Consider the following 17,222-nt stretch of genomic DNA (forward strand, 5'->3'; position numbering starts at 1 on the left):
TAGTTTCAAAAGCAACTGTCCATTAACAGCTTTCCACATAAGAAGTTGTAATGGCTTTTAATGCTGTAACACAGCCGACATAATAATTATTATTTAATTACATGTGTGAAAATAAAGTTTCACATTACTTCTCTAAGTGTTTTAATGCAAACACTTTTAAGGTCAGAGCAGTTTTATAATTCTCCTGGAGCACATTTTTTCTGATGTGTCAGTGACCAGGACAAGTTACTTGAATGGACAGACAAAAAAAAATGCTTTGAAAGATTTTTGGGCTATGTGAAGTGGATGTATAGATTTATATTGCTGGTGTGAAGCCCTGTGAACACATCACACAGTCACAGTGCTGGGCTGGCCCTGCTTAGGGACCTCCAGGGCTGTGTCCAGTTCTGGGTCCCCAATCCAGGAAGGACCTGGAGGGGCTGGAGCCCAGGAGGGGCTGAGGGAGCTGGGAAGGGGCTCAGCCTGGAGCAAAGGAGGCTCAGGGGGGACCTTGTGGCTCTGCACAGCTCCTGCCAGGAGGGGACAGCCAGGGGGGGTCGGGCTGTGCTGCCAGGGAACAGGGACAGGACAAGGGGAAAGGGGCTCCAGCTGGGCCAGGGGAGGCTCAGCTTGGACAGCAGCAGGAATTTCTGCATGGAAAGGGTGCTCAGGCCTTGGCAGGGGCTGCCCAGGGAGCTTTGCAGTGCCCATCCCTGCAGGTGTCCCAGGAAGGGCTGGAGGTGGCACTCAGTGCTCTGGGCTGGGGACAAGGTGGGCACTGGGCTGGCAGGGATTTTCCAGCCTCAGGGACCCTGGGGTTCTGAGCAGTTTTTTCTCAGTTGCCCAAGACTTTTGTTGCCACCCTCAGCGCTGGATTTCACCTGCTAATACACTGTTCTTTTCTGATGGGTAGGGAACAAGGGGCTCAACATAATCTGTTTTTGATGTTTGGGCAGATTGAAGCTGTCAAGGCAAGGAAGGCGTTTCCCCAGGCCTTTGGAAGGGTTTCCAAATGCATGTGGTGCCTCAATGATCAAGACACATTAGCACTGGAGCTTGGTAGCAGCCCTTTCTCCTCAGTGCCAGCAGTCAACCTCAGGTCTGTTTTTTGTCACATTGCTCATGTTCTGGTGGGAAAGAAACAACATCTCCGTGGCCATCTCTGTTCTTCAGGCATTTTTGGGGTGATTGTCGCTCTCCTGTTGAAGCAGGATGGGGGAAGGTAGAGGTGAAACAGCAACAGCCACTGAACTGAGGGCAGTAGTCCCAGATATCCAGTCCTATAGAAAGAAAATTATGTCATCAGCTCAGGCTGTCCTCTCTTTCAGCCCTTAGGCTAAATATGTCCTGGCTGCACTGTAGGAGAAAAAAACCCCTCCTTTGCACATCCAGTGGAAGAGTTCATTGTGTTTCTTTTTATTTGTTTAGGGCTTTGCAGGGTGTTATGTTGTATCTGTCTGGACACATGCAGAATTTAAATATACCGTGGTTGAAAAGGTGTTCTCAAAGCTCTCTTTTAATTACCTGTAATACTCATCCAACTGTCTTCTGTTCTTCCTTCTGGCCCCACCTGACTCGTAGGAACACAGGGCTGCCTTTGTTATGTGCCTTGAGGTCACTGAACTCACACAGGCCTGGATCATGGGGGGAAAAAAATATCACCACGATAAGATCTACTGGAGGAACACAAGAGCATTTCTGTCAGATATGAATGCATTTATTGTCTGGAGGGAGTTACTGAGTTGGCCTCTGGCCTTACCAGGTGACTTGTGCTGTCCTGAGAGGTGTGTGAGGACCCAGAATAGACACGAGTGTCCTCGGCATAACAAGGAGTCCTTGGCCTGTGGCATCTTCTAATTAAGCTGTAGATTCCTCATGTATATGTGGGAGGGATTTACAGGATTGGTACTGACTGAATTACATCTAAGGTATCTTTAGGTGATGAGCAATTACTGTTTTCACTCCAGAATCCCTCCTGGAAAGGGGGGCCAGGTTGGGCAGATGATATCTGTTGAGTGTTACAGAGCCCAGTTACTAAAAGACTGCTGAAAAAAAAACCCAGAGCTCACTGGTGCCTCATTCCATGTTTCCTCAGATTTTAAATAAAATGGGCTGAGTTGGACTTGACCATGGGCCATTTTTAGGTGTCTTAACTTTGTGGAGGAGCTGATGGTGAGCACATTGTTCCACTGGATACTTGGCTGTCTCCATGTGTTAGGAAAAAGCACTGCTGGGCCATGCTCAGGGGTGTGGATCTATTAAAAACCCCCAAAGCAGCTACTCCTCCTTTAAAATACTTGTTTTCTGTGTGAGTGGAAGGATTTCTGTGTGCAGCTTCTGAAAATTCTCTTTCCACCCTGTGCTTCTTCGATGTGGCTCTGCAGATTCCTCGGTATTCCTGGCAACAGGCTCCCTCTCTCTCGGGATGGAGCTCAGAAAACTTGATGCTGCTATTTGTCACTGCCGTTGCCTATTTTTCAGTTTCCACATTATTTCATCTGTGGAGTGGAAGCAGGCTGCTTCCTACGCCTCTGACTTCACTCCTGGACAGTGTCTCTGTTGGATCCAGCAGGCTCGGGAGAGTCCGTGCTCTGCTGGAATGCACTGCCAGCGCTGCTCATCCCATCAGTCTTCCCAACATGACTCAGCCTGCTTTGTGTTGTGGTTTTGTACGGAATTACAGCAACTCCCCGCTGTCCCGAGGCAGCGGCCAGCAGGCATCCTCTGCTCCCTCTCACCTGGGGTGCTTTCACCGGCCTTTCCCGCTGCATCCACGGGCAGGAGATCCTGTGTGCTTCCAGTCCTTGCTGTGCCCTTTGGGATAGAGGCTGGATGCCAGCCCTCGGGGGGTGGTGATGCTGCCTGGCCAGGGACTCTGCTGCTGGTGGCAGCAGTGGAATGGAGCCAAAAAATTCATGGAAAGCTTGGGGAATTGCTTCGTGTTAGTTTGTTGGAACACGACTTTTCTTTTTGGTGGAGGGTTTTTTTTAATTTGTAGGGTTGGACTTAACATCTGGTACTCATATATACTGGAAAAAGGAATCCTTCCTCCCTGCAGTGACTTTTAAGTGACACTTAAAGCGCTCCGCGCGTCCGGTAGGAATCACCAGACAGAACTCCGGTGATGTACCCATTTCCTCGTGTTTTAGGTGCTGTTTGCCGGTAGAGCAGCACTGCCGGGATCTGTTGCACCACCCGCGGCCGGGCTGGCACTCCCGCCCGCCTCCTCCTCCTCCTCTCGCCGTTCCTCCCGTGGCGGGCGCTCCGTCCCCTCCTCTCCCGGTGCTGACGCACTGGCGCGCCCGCGGGAGGAGCGGCGGGAGCGCTCTCGCTCCATCCCCTCTGGATCTCCGCTCACCTCTCCCCGTTTCCCTCCGCAGGCGCTTCCCGCGGGGCTGGCGAGCAGCTGGGAGAGGAGCACTGAGGAAGCCCAGCCCGGGGGAAGTTGAAAAGCAACTTTGAAGGCGAAGGAAGTCGGGGCTGGCGAAGGAGGCGCGGGCGCGCTCCGCGCTCCGGGAGTGGCCGCGCCGCCGCCGTGTCCCCGTCCTGCTGCCGGGAGCGGCTGCGGCTGGAAGAGGAAAAGCCGCGTTGTCTGCTGCTCTCTGCCGCCTCATTTCCAGCAGTGAGTAGCTTTCCTCTCCGCATGGTCCCGTTTGAGTGTAAAGGGGTGTTTGGCTGCTGCTGGACGGCCGGGGGCTGCGTTTGGGGAGCCGCAGAGGGGCTTGGATACAGTCCGGTCTACAGCCCAGCTATGGGGAGTTGGTTGTCTTTTTGCTCGGGTGACTTTTTTGAAAGTGGCGCTTAAACTTGTGGTTACTTTGTCGTTCGCTGCTTGGTTTTAATCTTAGTTTTTAGTTTAGCTCGGGGTCTTTTTTACTAGAAACCAGCCAAGCTGCCCGCATGTGGGACAGCAGTGACCTGCCGGTGGCTTGTCCCCCAGGGTTGTGTTTCTGTCAGGCAGCTTCACCTCCTGCCGGGGCACGGAATCTCCCCCTGGTTTCTGGGTTTGTAGGTTTGTTTGCAGCACACATGTGGGAGAGAACCGGAGTTACACAGCGTGGCAACGGCGTTGCCTGCACAAACTAAAAGCCAGGGACAATCTGCTGTCCTCTTTGGCACCTCGGGCAGCTCTCCCCACGCCTGACCTCCCCCTTGACTGCTGCCAGATATCCTCAGGGCAGTTGTGTGCGGTGTTTGTAGGAAGGAGCAGGAGCACGAAGGTGTTTTAGACTTTCTGTGATGTCGTAGAGCGGCTGTGCCTGTGCCTGTGCTGCGTGTGTCACAGTGTCACCCCACAGCAGGAACCCAGCTGCGGGTGAACAGCAGGGTGGCCCCGGGTGTGAACAGCCCGTGAGTCACAGGGAGAACACAGAAACCCTCTCGGAGGGCACAGGGGAACAGAACTTTATCCCTGAATCCGCTGCGGAGTCTTTCCAGGGGCTGTGATCCTATTTGTGCCGGGGGCTGTGATCCTATTTGTGCGTTTTGGGCACGGCCGCCTCTTCTGCTCATCCTAAACCTCTTTGGAACTCAATGTTTAAGCTGGAAGCTTTAGAATAGATTTAGAGCGATGAGTCAAGGAGGGTTTTTTTTTTTGCTTGACTCCTGGGGAAGAAACTAAACCAAACTGCCTGCAGTGGCTTATCTGTGTGTATTTTTGAGACATTTATTTGTGTATATGAACACACAAGTGTACACACAGAGAGGAGCTACTCCAGGCGTTGGTTTTTAGGCTGTGTGTGTATAGATGGGCATGTGTATCTGTATAAAAAATGTGTTTTTATAGCAGGATGGTGTGAGTAAGCTGAGAGGAGCATTAATTTCTTCCTGCTCTGTCAAGTAATACCCTGACTTCTTCATTTGCCAGTTGATTTGGTTAGGCAGACAAAGGCAGGAAAACAGACCATAACAAAACCACTCTTATCTAATCTGCTTAACAGCGCTGTCAGGTAAATCATTAACCCACGGGCCTGGTGCCTGTAAAAGATGCTAAAGAGGTTTCCTGCCCCTGAAATTCCCCTTTCCCAGAAGGTAAGAAATGAAATTAGTTGCAGATCTTGGTTTCACACGTGGGTGTTTGCTGCTGCCGTGGTTTCTGTGCCTGTTAACAAAGTGCTGTAGTCCAGTGGGTTAATGATGGGAGAGGACCTGCTCACCCTGTGGTCTTTTTCCTAAGAGAGCAGCTCCAGCTAAGGCAGAGGGGAAACACAGCATTTACTTACTTGTAAACACTGTCATTCATTAATGAAATGTAATTTCACGTGGGTTTATGGCTGATGGAGTGTTTTGCTCAGCAGCTTCGTTTCCTGGCATCCTGTGATTCAAATGCCTTTGAGCTGGGAAGGTTTGCTGTGGGTCTTGCTGTGCTTAATTCCACACCAGATTTCTGTTTTGGTTGACTTTTGTTTCTGTAGGCATGTAAGTGATGGGTTTCTCTGAAGCATTTAATACTTAGAGTCTGTACAGTCCTGTCTGCAGTTGCTTTACATTTTGATTGATCGTGTTGGCAGTGAGTTTGTTTTGTATGAGTAACTTACAGCATGGAAAATCTGTAGCACATGGACAACAGCAGAAGTAGCTCCATTTGAGATGTTTGCAGCCGTGTCCTGCACAAAAGAAAAAGGGTTCAAGAAGGGCTTAAGCTGTTCTAGCTGCCCATGTCCAAGAGCATGACTCAAAACTTCCAGCTAAACTCCTCTAAGCTCCCTGAGTCGGTGTTGGAGTTGTGCCTTCCCCCCCCCCCCTTAAGCTGGGTCTGTTTTCAAGTGCCAAACTCTCAGCCTGGCTGTCACATTCTGCCAAAAGGTCTGCCTGGTCCTACCAGGGCATCTCCAGGGAGAAAATGAGTCCAGTTGGAGGGCACAGCTCAGAAAGCTGGACCTCACTGTCAGTGCTAGCCCGTGGCCCAAGTGCTGTGTGCCCAAGTTTGGCACAGCTCAGTGCCCTGCACAGCCTGTGCTCTGCGTGCCCGGCTTTCCAGCTGCCTGGGAAAGCTCCAAACTGCTCCTGCTGCTCAGGAAAGTGCCCTTTTTGCTTGGTTAACTTTACAGCCTGGCTGCACATTAGCTTTTTAAAGCTGAGCTTTTTAAAGCTACTCTCCCATGTGAGCGGAGAATTCAGGGGTTGCTGCGTGTCTGACACCTGACACCGAGTGCCTGGGGGAGGAGATATCCTAACCTGGAGGAGAAGGTGACTCCAGACCTTTCCCCAGGAGGTGTGAGCTTGTGGAAGGAGGTCTCTGTGCTGGGGACACGCCAGCAAGTGTTCCCAAGTGCTGTGTCAGGTGGGGATGCTGCCTCACAGAGGCTGGGTGGTCCCTCCTCTCTGTCCTGGGACAGCCCATACAGGAGCAGATCCATGCTCTGGATCCTTGCTGGTGCCTTTCTCCTTGGGGTTTTTAGGGCCAAGAGGTGCTGATTGGGATCTCAGCCACTTCAGGTGAGCCAAGGTCCTTTGGGTAACCTGGTTGCCACACTCTGTGGCAGTCAGAGCTGTTGTGGCCACAAAGGAGAAGGAGCACACACCTTGTGCACTCTCCTCTGGCCTGAGGATGGTTTTTTTGCCCTGATGGAGCACTCTGTTGTCTCCAGCTGCTTTCTGCAGCTGTCTGCATGGCAGAGGAGGTGGGGGAAATGACTCTGGTTAAAAATAGAAAGGCAGATTAGGAAATGTGAGGTATGGTTTCAGCATCCAGCAGGGCTGCTCTCGCAACTCGCTGCTGCCACCGAAAGGGGAAGGACTTGCTCGTGCTCCTTGCCTGCAGAAAACCAGGAGAAGAGCAGGTTTTCCTGCAGATAAAGAGCAGGTTTTCCACCGTGGAATCACCCAGGCACAGGAGAGGAGGAGGGGGATGCCTCTGAGAAAAGCTCGTTGAGCTCTGCTGGCACAGGTGACACAGTCCCAGGTGTGCAGGGACTGGAATTCAGGTGAAGGCTCCCATTGGAAAGGTTGGGTTTAAGCTCATCTGGGTTTGTCTGCCCAAGTTAAGGACAAAGATTTAAGGAGGTTTACTCTGCTCTTTGAATTGTTCTTATTCTGCTGTTTTATGAGGAGAGTTCTACTTGGGGGGAAAAAAAAGCAAAACCAAAAAATAGTGAGGGTGTGATTTCCCTGAATGTGAATGTGTAATATGACACTCTCAGAAGAGACTTTATTTTGCAATAAGTGTGTGAAGTGTCAACAGACAAGCCAAGGGGAAATAACTTGTGCTTTGGAAACCGTGGACTTTTAAAGTTGCTTTTGGGAAGTGTTCACTGTACAGTGCTTTGTCACCAGCCTTCAGTGTTTATCACTCTTCCTTGTGGTTATCACTGGTCCTTCTGGTATATTTTCTGTTGCCTTTCCTAAAACAACTGAATTCCTAAAATTCAGTTAGGAAAACCATTATTTTCTTTGGGAAAAGTTTGTTTCCTGCTTTTTTTTTTTTTCCCCTTGGATTTTGGGGGTTTGAGTTTATATTTATTTGCTTTCTTTATTTTTTTTTTAAACTCTTTATCAGCCTTTAGAACAATTTGAGTTCTCCTTGCTTCAGCTGCTGTTGTAGCACTCCCAGCTACACACTGATAAACAGTGACCCAACCTGTACAGTGTTGAGAAAGAAATATCCAGGGACATTTCAGATATCCTAGATAGATCCTAAAACCCAGAATGCATCCTGTACCAAGCATTCCCTGCAAAGGATGTGGTGAAGGGACTGCAGCAGTTATTTATCATAGCTAAAGAATGTTTATCTAATACTTAGTTTAGAAAACCTGTCACGTTTCCTGGGCAAATACTTTGAGGACAAACAGCATTTATTGTTTTTGAGAAGCTGTGAATACAAGGTGGAATTCAGTATCGGTTTACCTTTACCTGGAATTGTTCTACTTTTTAAAAGTGAATTTAAGAATTGAAGTTACACTTCAACCTCTGAAAGAGAATCTTGAAGACAAGCAAGTATTTTTACTCAGTTGAGTTTCACAACACTTCAGCATGATTTCTCACTAATTACTGGGCTGCTTTTCGTAACTAGGAGTAAAAATTCATTGGTCTCAGTGATAGATATAAGACTTTTCTTGTGAATTTAAAAGATGACTTCAGCAGTCAAGCAGGTTTTTCACCACTAAGAATATGATGCTGTAATACTTGATTTATTTTTTAAACAAGGAAGTTGAAAACATTTGACTTCAGTTTATTTGTATTGGAGAAGCTGATGCTTTGGGATTGTTGGGTATTAAGCATCAAGGGTGAAAAAGATTTAGTTGAAAGACCACCAGCAAGTGAGTTTTGGTGTAACTTTGATTTCAGTTTCTTCATCTTCCCACCTTTCTGGGTTGTTTCCATATTATTTCTAACTCCTTTGGTGTTTTGCAATTTTCCCTTTTCATCTCAGCCACCTGCTTTGCTCTGGGGACATTGGTTTGTCTGTTCTAAACCAGTCACACCCCACCTAAATCCTGGCATTGTTCAGCTCTCTCAGCGTGTTTGGATGTTGTACTGAGCTTAAAGCAACAAAGAACAACACAGGCTGGGGGGAGCTGCTGGAGCAGCTCTGTGGGGAAGGACTGGGGGACACCAAGCTGTGCCCTGCCAGGCAGAGTGTCCTGGGGACACCGAGCTGTGCCCTGCCAGGCAGAGTGTCCTGGGGACACCGAGCTGTGCCCTGCCAGGCAGAGTGTCCTGGGGACACCGAGCTGTGCCCTGCCAGGCAGAGTGTCCTGGGGACACCGAGCTGTGCCCTGGGCTGGCAGAGTGTCCTGGGGACACCGAGCTGTGCCTGGGCTGGCAGAGTGTCCTGGGGACACCGAGCTGTGCCCTGCCAGGCAGAGTGTCCCGGGGACACCGAGCTGTGCCCTGCCGGGCAGAGTGTCCCGGGCACACCGAGCTGTGCCTGGGCTGGCAGAGTGTCCTGGGGACACCGAGCTGTGCCCTGCCGGGCAGAGTGTCCCGGGGACACCGAGCTGTGCCTGGGCTGGCAGAGTGTCCTGGGCACACCGAGCTGTGCCTGGGCTGGCAGAGTGTCCTGGGCACACCGAGCTGTGCCCGGGCTGGCAGAGTGTCCTGGGGACACCGAGCTGTGCCCTGCCGGGCAGAGTGTCCCGGGGACACCGAGCTGTGCCCTGCCGGGCAGAGTGTCCTGGGGACACCGAGCTGTGCCCTGCCGGGCAGAGTGTCCTGGGCACACCGAGCTGTGCCCTGCCAGGCAGAGTGTCCTGGGGACACCGAGCTGTGCCCTGCCAGCAGAGTGTCCCGGGGACACCGAGCTGTGCCCTGCCAGAGTGTCCCGGGGACACCGAGCTGTGCCCTGCCAGAGTGTCCTGGGGACACCGAGCTGTGCCCTGCCGGGCAGAGTGTCCCGGGGACACCGAGCTGTGCCCTGCCAGAGTGTCCCGGGGACACCGAGCTGTGCCCTGCCAGAGTGTCCTGGGGACACCGAGCTGTGCCCTGCCGGGCAGAGTGTCCCGGGGACACCGAGCTGTGCCCTGCCGGGCAGAGTGTCCTGGGGACACCGAGCTGTGCCCTGCCAGAGTGTCCTGGGGACACCGAGCTGTGCCCTGCCGGGCAGAGTGTCCTGGGGACACCGAGCTGTGCCTGGGCTGGCAGAGTGTCCTGGGGACACTGAGCTGTGCCTGGGCTGGCAGAGTGTCCTGGGGACACCGAGCTGTGCCTGGGCTGGCAGAGTGTCCTGGGGACACTGAGCTGTGCCCTGCCAGAGTGTCCTGGGGACACCGAGCTGTGCCCTGCCAGAGTGTCCTGGGGACACCGAGCTGTGCCCTGCCGGGCAGAGTGTCCTGGGCACACCGAGCTGTGCCCGGGCTGGCAGAGTGTCCTGGGGACACCGAGCTGTGCCCTGCCGGGCAGAGTGTCCTGGGGACACCGAGCTGTGCCCTGCCAGCAGAGTGTCCTGGGCACACCGAGCTGTGCCCGGGCTGGCAGAGTGTCCTGGGGACACCGAGCTGTGCCCTGCCGGGCAGAGTGTCCTGGGGACACCGAGCTGTGCCCTGCCAGCAGAGTGTCCTGGGCACACCGAGCTGTGCCCTGCCAGCAGAGTGTCCCGGGGACACCGAGCTGTGCCCTGCCAGCAGAGTGTCCCGGGGACACCGAGCTGTGCCTGGGCTGGCAGAGTGTCCTGGGGACACCGAGCTGTGCCCTGCCAGCAGAGTGTCCTGGGCACACCGAGCTGTGCCCTGCCAGCAGAGTGTCCCGGGGACACCGAGCTGTGCCCTGCCAGCAGAGTGTCCCGGGGACACCGAGCTGTGCCTGGGCTGGCAGAGTGTCCTGGGGACACCGAGCTGTGCCCTGCCGGGCAGAGTGTCCTGGGGACACCGAGCTGTGCCCTGCCAGCAGAGTGTCCCGGCCCAAGGAGGCCAAGGGGAGCCCGGGGCAGCAGCAGAGCATTGGCAGCGGGGCAGGGAGGGATCCTGGCCCCGGGGCAGCCCCGGAGGCACCTCTGGAGCGCTGTGTCCAGCTCTGGGGGCTGAGCACGGCAGGGCCAGGAGCTGCTGGAGCCCAGCCAGGGCCTGGAGCATCTGGGTGCCCGGGGCAGGCTGAGGGAGCTGGGGCTGCTCAGCCTGGAGAGGAGCCCCGGCCGAGAGGGGCCCTCAGGCCCGGCCGTCCCTGGGTGCAGGAGGGGCAGAGCAGGGCCCAGGCTCTGCTCCAGGCCCGGCCATGGCCCCAGAGCCACGGGCAGGGCCCCAGCCCAGCACTTGCCCTGCACAGGAGGCACAACTTCTGCCCTGGGCAGTGCCGGCCCTGAGCAGATTGCCCACAGAGCCTGGGGGCTCTCTCTGCTCCCTGGGGCTGTGGCAGAGCTGGGTGCACACAATGCTGTGCCCTGGGCTCTGGGATGGCCCTGCTGCAGCAGGGAGGGGACACCAGGGGCCACTGAGCTCCCTCAGCCTCAGACACCCTGGGATCCTGTGATCTGTTGGGCAAACCTTGAGAAGCTTTAGTTTGTATTAATATAGTTGCACAGAGAGGACAGATGTTTCAGGTGGTGGAACTGTTTGCTGGGAACAGGATTTTAGAGGAGGGAAGAAATCCTTCTGGGGAGCTGAGAGTGAAGCCTCATAGCCCAGAACAGTTTGCCCCCGGTTTAATTTCTGAGCTACTAAATTTACATCAGCACCTCTCTCCCAAACCACATGTATTTTAAATGATAACAATATAACTGTGTAGCACTGGGACTGTTTGCAAACATTTTTCTCTCTGTGTGGTGGCCTGGCTTTTATCAGATGTGCAGGGAAAGGTGGGAAAAGAATTGATCTGGTAATTCTGGGTTACTTAAGCTAAGAGCACTGGGTTACTGATTTGGATTTATCTGGGAGAAAAGTGAACCAGGCTCAGACTTTTGTTAATGTTTAATGTTGTGTAACGTTCTGCCCAGGCATAATTGAGCCATCAGTGCAGGAGTGATCCTGTTGGAGGGGTTTATTGTGAGTGATTACAGAGCCTGCTGTGGCTTTCATTTCACTGCAGCCTGAGCTCATTGATGAACAGAGTCATCATTTATTTACAGTTCTTGGGATCCTTTCACACTGATTCTCCTTTTGGGCGGGGAGGAGGATGAGGAGACACAACAAAGTTATCTAAAATACTCTGCCCTCTCTTTCTGGTGGTGGTTTGACATTTCCCTGGTTCTAGCAGCCTCTCCACTTTCTCCTAATCCTGGTGATTTTTCATCTGGATTGTGCCATTGGGCTGGAAAGGGTCTGACCTGAGGTTGGGAGGAGTCTCAAAGGATGGAGGAAAGGAGAAACTGAAGAACAGACCCTACCAAGATGGAAGGGAAAATAAGGAAGAAAAAAGCTAAAGAGCACAAACACTCCTGCTGGTTTTTGTCTAGGTCTCAGTTTGAGATGAATGCTCCTGATTTTTCTTCGTGATTTCCCTGATTTTGTAAGATTCCTGCATAATACAGTTTGCCTCCATGCTCTGCCATGCAGTGCTTTGAAGCAGAGAGGGAGTCCTGCCTAGAAAGTACCTTTGAAAACAGGTGAGGAGAAGCTGCAAAGAGAAGCTGTGGCTGCCCCTGGATCCCTGGAAGTGCCCCAGGCCAGGCTGGAGCAGCCTGGGATAGTGAGAGGTGTCCCTGCCCATGGCAGGGGATGGAACTGTGTGGGCTTCAAGGTCCCTCCCAACCCAAACTGTTCTGGATTCTGTGAAGTGTTTTTATACTCAGAAATAACTTTGGGCTGAAGATTACTTTCAATTCTGTTGAACCTCTGAATAGTCAAAGGAGGAGGCATCCACAAGCTGAGTGTTAGGGCAGACTTGGCAATTTCTGGATCTTCAGTGGGTACCTGTTGAGCTTTGTGCTCCTGTAAGGTAGGAAAGAGCAGTGTGAAGTCCCTGAAAGACCTGAGCACCACTGGCTTGGAGCTTTGCATGTCCTGGTCTAGAGAATTCACTGACACAGCTGAGCACAGTCTTCATCCTGAGCTCATCCATCTGCCTGCAAGGTCACCTCAAGCCCACTTTGTAAATACAGAGTAGTGAAAAGGTAATCCAAAAATTCTTGGGGTCACATTTTTACAGTGGAAAGTGGTTTTCAGCTACCTACAGGGTTGTTGTGGCTGAACTTGGAGGTTGTTGTCTGCCACCAGCTGTCTGAAAGCTGCTGTGCCTTTTCAATCAAATTGTACAAACACAAAAAAGGCAAGATGTTGTGCATTGTAAGCAGCAGTGTTATTTGTCAGTCAGCTGCCTGAAATAAAAAATCTCAAGAAAAAGGAGATGGCAGTGACCAGGGGCAAGTTTTCCATAAAGTAGCTATTACTCCTCCCTTGAGAAATTTGCCAGAGCAATGCTTGGAACTGCAAACACTTGAAATTGTAAAGATGTTGTGTTTGTGTGTCAAAGCTCTGGAAAACAGAGCAGTGAGTTTCAGCAGTGCAGTTCATAACTCCTGTCGTGGCCCCAGGCAGGGAAATCAGACAGAAAGGACCATTTTGGTTATTCTGGCTGAATTCCCAAGGAGACTCCCTGTGGGTGGGCAGGCCCAGAGCAGCTGTGGGTGCCCCCGGATCCCTGGAAGTGTCCAAGGCCAGGTTGGACATTTGGAGCAGGCTGGGACAGTGGAAGGTGTCCCTTCCCGTGGCAGGATGGGTTTTATGAATTCCAGACCATTCTGGGTTTCTGTGCTGTTCCATCCCATTCCCAGTGCTGTGTTTGGTGGAGGCCCACACCAAAATCATCTGATGTTTGTCTTGAGGCTTTGATTCTGCCTTTCACCCATCTGGCCTGACTAAATAATCCATGAACTAAAGTGGTTTCTGCTATTTTTAGGCAGTGCACATCACAAAGGAGAACATAGATGCAACATTTCTTAATGTCAAGCTCCCTTGTCTGCTGACTGACCCCAAATTCTGTGCCCTCCCTTAGGGGACACAAGTCCCCTTGTCCTCAATGATTTATGCAGCATCTACAATAACAGGGCCTGTTGCTTTCGGACGTGGGTGCATTCATATTTTATGTCTCTGCCTGCCCTTCATGTTTTATTTACTGGAGAGTGTAAGGAAATTGGTTACTTGGCAAAAAGTGGCTTTTAGTGGGCTAAGGAGCTCCAGGTTTCCTGAATTTTAGGCTGGCGCTGTGTCTGCTCTGCTCCCCAAGGGGCTGTTCCACTGCTTCTCAAGAGCTTTCTGAGTATTGATCTTTCCTCCTTGCTCCTCCAGAAAGGAAGGAGTGCCTGCAGCCATGCTGCTGGCAACCAGCAGATCGTGTTTGGGGAGGGCAAGAAATCCCCAAAACCAGCTGGGAACGTGGTCTCCTTGTGCTGTCCAGGAGCTGCTGGCTTTTCTGGGCTGAGCTTAACTGTGCCCCCATTAAATCTGAATTTGCATCGTGCCATATGTGGCATGTCTTACATTTCAGGCTGATCCAGACCAGCACAAGTTTGTCTCAGGATCAGGTAAATTCCAGACCCCTCATTGTTTCACTGCTGATGTGAAATCAAACCTAGAATCAGACCCTTCCTGTCAGTGCTGTTGTGGTGCCACACAGGATGAGCTGCATATTTCAGCAGGATCTCTGCCACTGCACTTCCATCCCCTCACCCACATGAAATAGTTGTGGATTTAGGTTATTTTCAGACCCAGTGAAAAGCTTTTGCAATGCTCAAGGACAGATAATAATATATTTACTTTTAAAAGAGAACCTCATGTGTATTTATATCCTGTGCTATATCTAGTAGCCCCACCCTTACCTCTAAAAACCACACAAACAAAACAAAAAGACCTGAACAACCCCCAAACTCCAACTTCTGTGACTGTTTAACATCTTTTGGTGTGTACTTTAGTACTTTATCTTGTTTCCAGAATACCACTTGTATTTTTCCCACCAGTAGTCACTTCAACAGCTCTCGTGTGGTTTGCAGGAAGATTTTTTTTTCCTTTTTAATAACCTCTTATTGAAATGTCATATTTTATCAGGTTTAGAAGGTGTGGGAGATTTCTCTAGAAGTTGCATGTCAGAGCACAGCTGGAGGACAGTCCTGTCGAGCAGGTCTGGTTGTGGGCTGGCTGGGTAAAGCAGCAGCTGTGGCAGGGTGCCCTTGATTTGTTTTGTACTCCTAAGATATTCTGGAGGCCCATATGCATTTCCCGGGCCTGGAGGGGATGCTGGGGAGTCACAGAGCCTGTCATGAGATGCCTCCATGGGCTTTTCCTGCTCCCAAGGGCTCCTTGTCAGATCACACAGTCCCAGCATGGTTTTGCTTGAAGATCCTCTCATCCCAAGCCCTGCCATGGGCAAGGACACCTTTCACTATCCCAGCTTGCTGCACCCTGGGCCTCCCCCCCCTCACAGGGAGCAATCCCATCCCAGCATCCAGATGAATTCCTGCAGTACCAGAAGATCCTTCCTACTCAGAGGAACCCCTGCACATCAGAACAGCAGAATTGTCATTCCCTGTTTTTGTTTGCTTGCTCACATGCAGCAGGGATATTGGATCCTGTCTCCTGAGTATTTACCTGTGGGAAGGGCTTATTCCCAGCCAGCTCTTGTGTGGCTGTGCTGCAGGGAGATGGAAAGCAGCATCACACTCACTGTCCTGCATCTCCTGATTTTTCTAGAGCAGCTATGCAACAAGAGCCTTCCTCTCCTTCCTGTACATGCATGTCTTGAAGAGACTTGTTTGATTTTTGGTGCAACTCTGAGCAGGTATTGCTGGAAAGAGAGGGCTCTCTGTTCAAAAATTCAGACTGCTGCTTCATTATAACCCTTTTATCTTCAGCCTCACCAGCTTTTTCCAATACTCTTGCAATTTCCCATCCTTCCCCAGCAGTCACAGAGCCCTGGCTCTGTGGCCATGGATCTCCTGATCCATCTGGGAGAGCAGATAGGACAGAGTGGGGCTATTTTCAGGCAGCACCTCATTGGCATTGCTCTCCTTAATACCTTGCTAATCTGAGCTTCACCCACCTGCAGATTGAAATCTTTCCTCCGCTCCCTCCCTCTCATCTGTTCACACTTAACAACAACAAATAATTAAAGATCCTTAAGCCAGATGCCTCCGGAGCTGCTTGGTCATGCGATACTTTGCCTCAGAAGGGATGGAGGTTGATTTGTTTGGGTTCCTCTTTCTGGAAGAAGAGCAGAGCCGCTGAGTTCCTGCAGTTCTGGCTGTGGTAAGATGCAGGGCTGGTCCTTGTTGCATTTAACTGTTTGTGTAACAGCAGCTGTGAAAGCCAGGCTTGGTTTTGCAGTGATCCTCCCAAAGCGATGGGCGTCCCTTCATTAATTAAATAGTTAATTCCCATGTCCGCTTCCCAGGATAGAATGCTGGCTTTTATTCATTGTTTTTCCAAGGGTGGATGTGGCTTTGGAATGCCTGAACCAACTGAGATTATCTAAGCAATGGGCTGTGCTTGCTGTGTTTGCTGGGAGCAGCGTGTGGCGGGTGCCCTGCAGGGAGCTGCACTGATGCACAGCCTCGTGAGGGTGTGAGAAACACAGCTCACTATTGAACATTTTTATAAAAGTTTATTAAGGGATAAAAGAGATAAATCCAAGTGCTGGGATGCTTGGCTATTTGCACACAGTTAACTTAAACCATGTTCTCTGTAAAACCATTCTTAAACCATGTGTTCTCTATATGCTGTTACATTATAGGGGGTACATGTATATTCATAAGGCTTTATACATATTCAAACATTCTTTTGAGTTTTACCCTTTGACTTGTCTTCATGCCATCTTGCAGATGAAACCAATATATTTTATTTTTTATTCTGGTTCCATCTTGTTGTATTTTCATTCCCTGATAATGGGGGTCAGTAAATTCTTCTCTTTTTTTTTTTTTTTTTGGTGCTCTGATTTCTGTTTCTGTTATCTTGTTTTTCAGATAAGACAGTCCCTGAATGTAGGAAATCACTTTTTCTGAGTTAGTTACATGAAAAACTAATTTCACCATTATCCTACAGTCTAAGATAGTATATATGACACTACTACTTATAAAATCTATATGGTGCATACATAAACTGACAGATTATACTATATCAAAAGCAGTAATTACAAATCGTACTATATCAAGATTTTTGTGACCAATAATAACTCTCAAAACAAAAATTAATACATATAAAAGAGACAGCCAATAACTATTTGTTATTTATTACAAGAGGAACCACATGCAGGAGTGCATCTTCGAGTCTGTAGTGTAAGTTTTGGCTTGCCTTCTTTTAGTTAAAAGAAAATATTTAGAGTGGTAAGGAAAGTTTGCTCAAGGCTGTGCTGGCAGCTGGACATCCCTTCATCCCTTCTGTGGCAGGAGGAGAGGGATCACATGCCCACCCATTCAGGAGGCATCTGCTGGAAGTGTTTTTAGTTATTTCTGGCTGTGAAGGGTGGACAAAGTGCTGGCTGAGCTTTGCACTCTCTTTTGGGTTGCTTTGCAGCTGTTTTATGGGTTGTGGGTGCGTGGTGGATGACAGCATTCCCCAGGTGGGGGACTCTGGAGGGTGAAATACTGTTCAATTTCAAACTGACAGAGAGCAGGGTTAGATTGGGTATCAGGAAAAAATTCTTCCCTGGCAGGGTGGGCAGGCCCTGGCACAGGGTGCCCAGAGCAGCTGGGGCTGTCCCTGGATCCCTGGCAGTGCCCAAGGCCAGGCTGGACAGGGCTTGGAGCAGCCTGGGACAGTGGAAGGTGTCCCTGGCCATGGCAGGGGTGGCACTGGGTGGGCTTTAAGGTCCCTTCAAACCCAACTGCTCTGGGATTCTATTTTTAAACACAGCTTAATTTCCATGGTGGGAGCACAAGCTGCTCA

General features: G+C 50.8%; 1 protein-coding gene across 4 annotated transcripts in view; it reads left to right on the forward strand.

The window, feature by feature from the left end:
• The window catches only part of SGMS1 (sphingomyelin synthase 1), an 89,168-nt gene that overhangs the window by 50,162 nt on the left and 21,784 nt on the right, over nt 1–17,222 (forward strand). For 3 of the 4 annotated variants that reach the window (XM_084210767.1, XM_084210769.1, XM_084210766.1), the window contains one exon: nt 3,360–3,601. The gene's annotated coding sequence lies outside the window, so the exon portion shown is untranslated. Of the gene's footprint in view, nt 1–935; nt 1,079–3,359; nt 3,602–17,222 lie in introns of all 4 variants that reach the window. The other variant, XM_084210768.1, reaches the window with a different exon arrangement.

The sequence above is a fragment of the Fringilla coelebs genome (assembly GCF_963513975.1).
Source record: "Fringilla coelebs genome assembly, chromosome: 8".
NCBI classification, from domain to species: domain Eukaryota; kingdom Metazoa; phylum Chordata; class Aves; order Passeriformes; family Fringillidae; genus Fringilla; species Fringilla coelebs.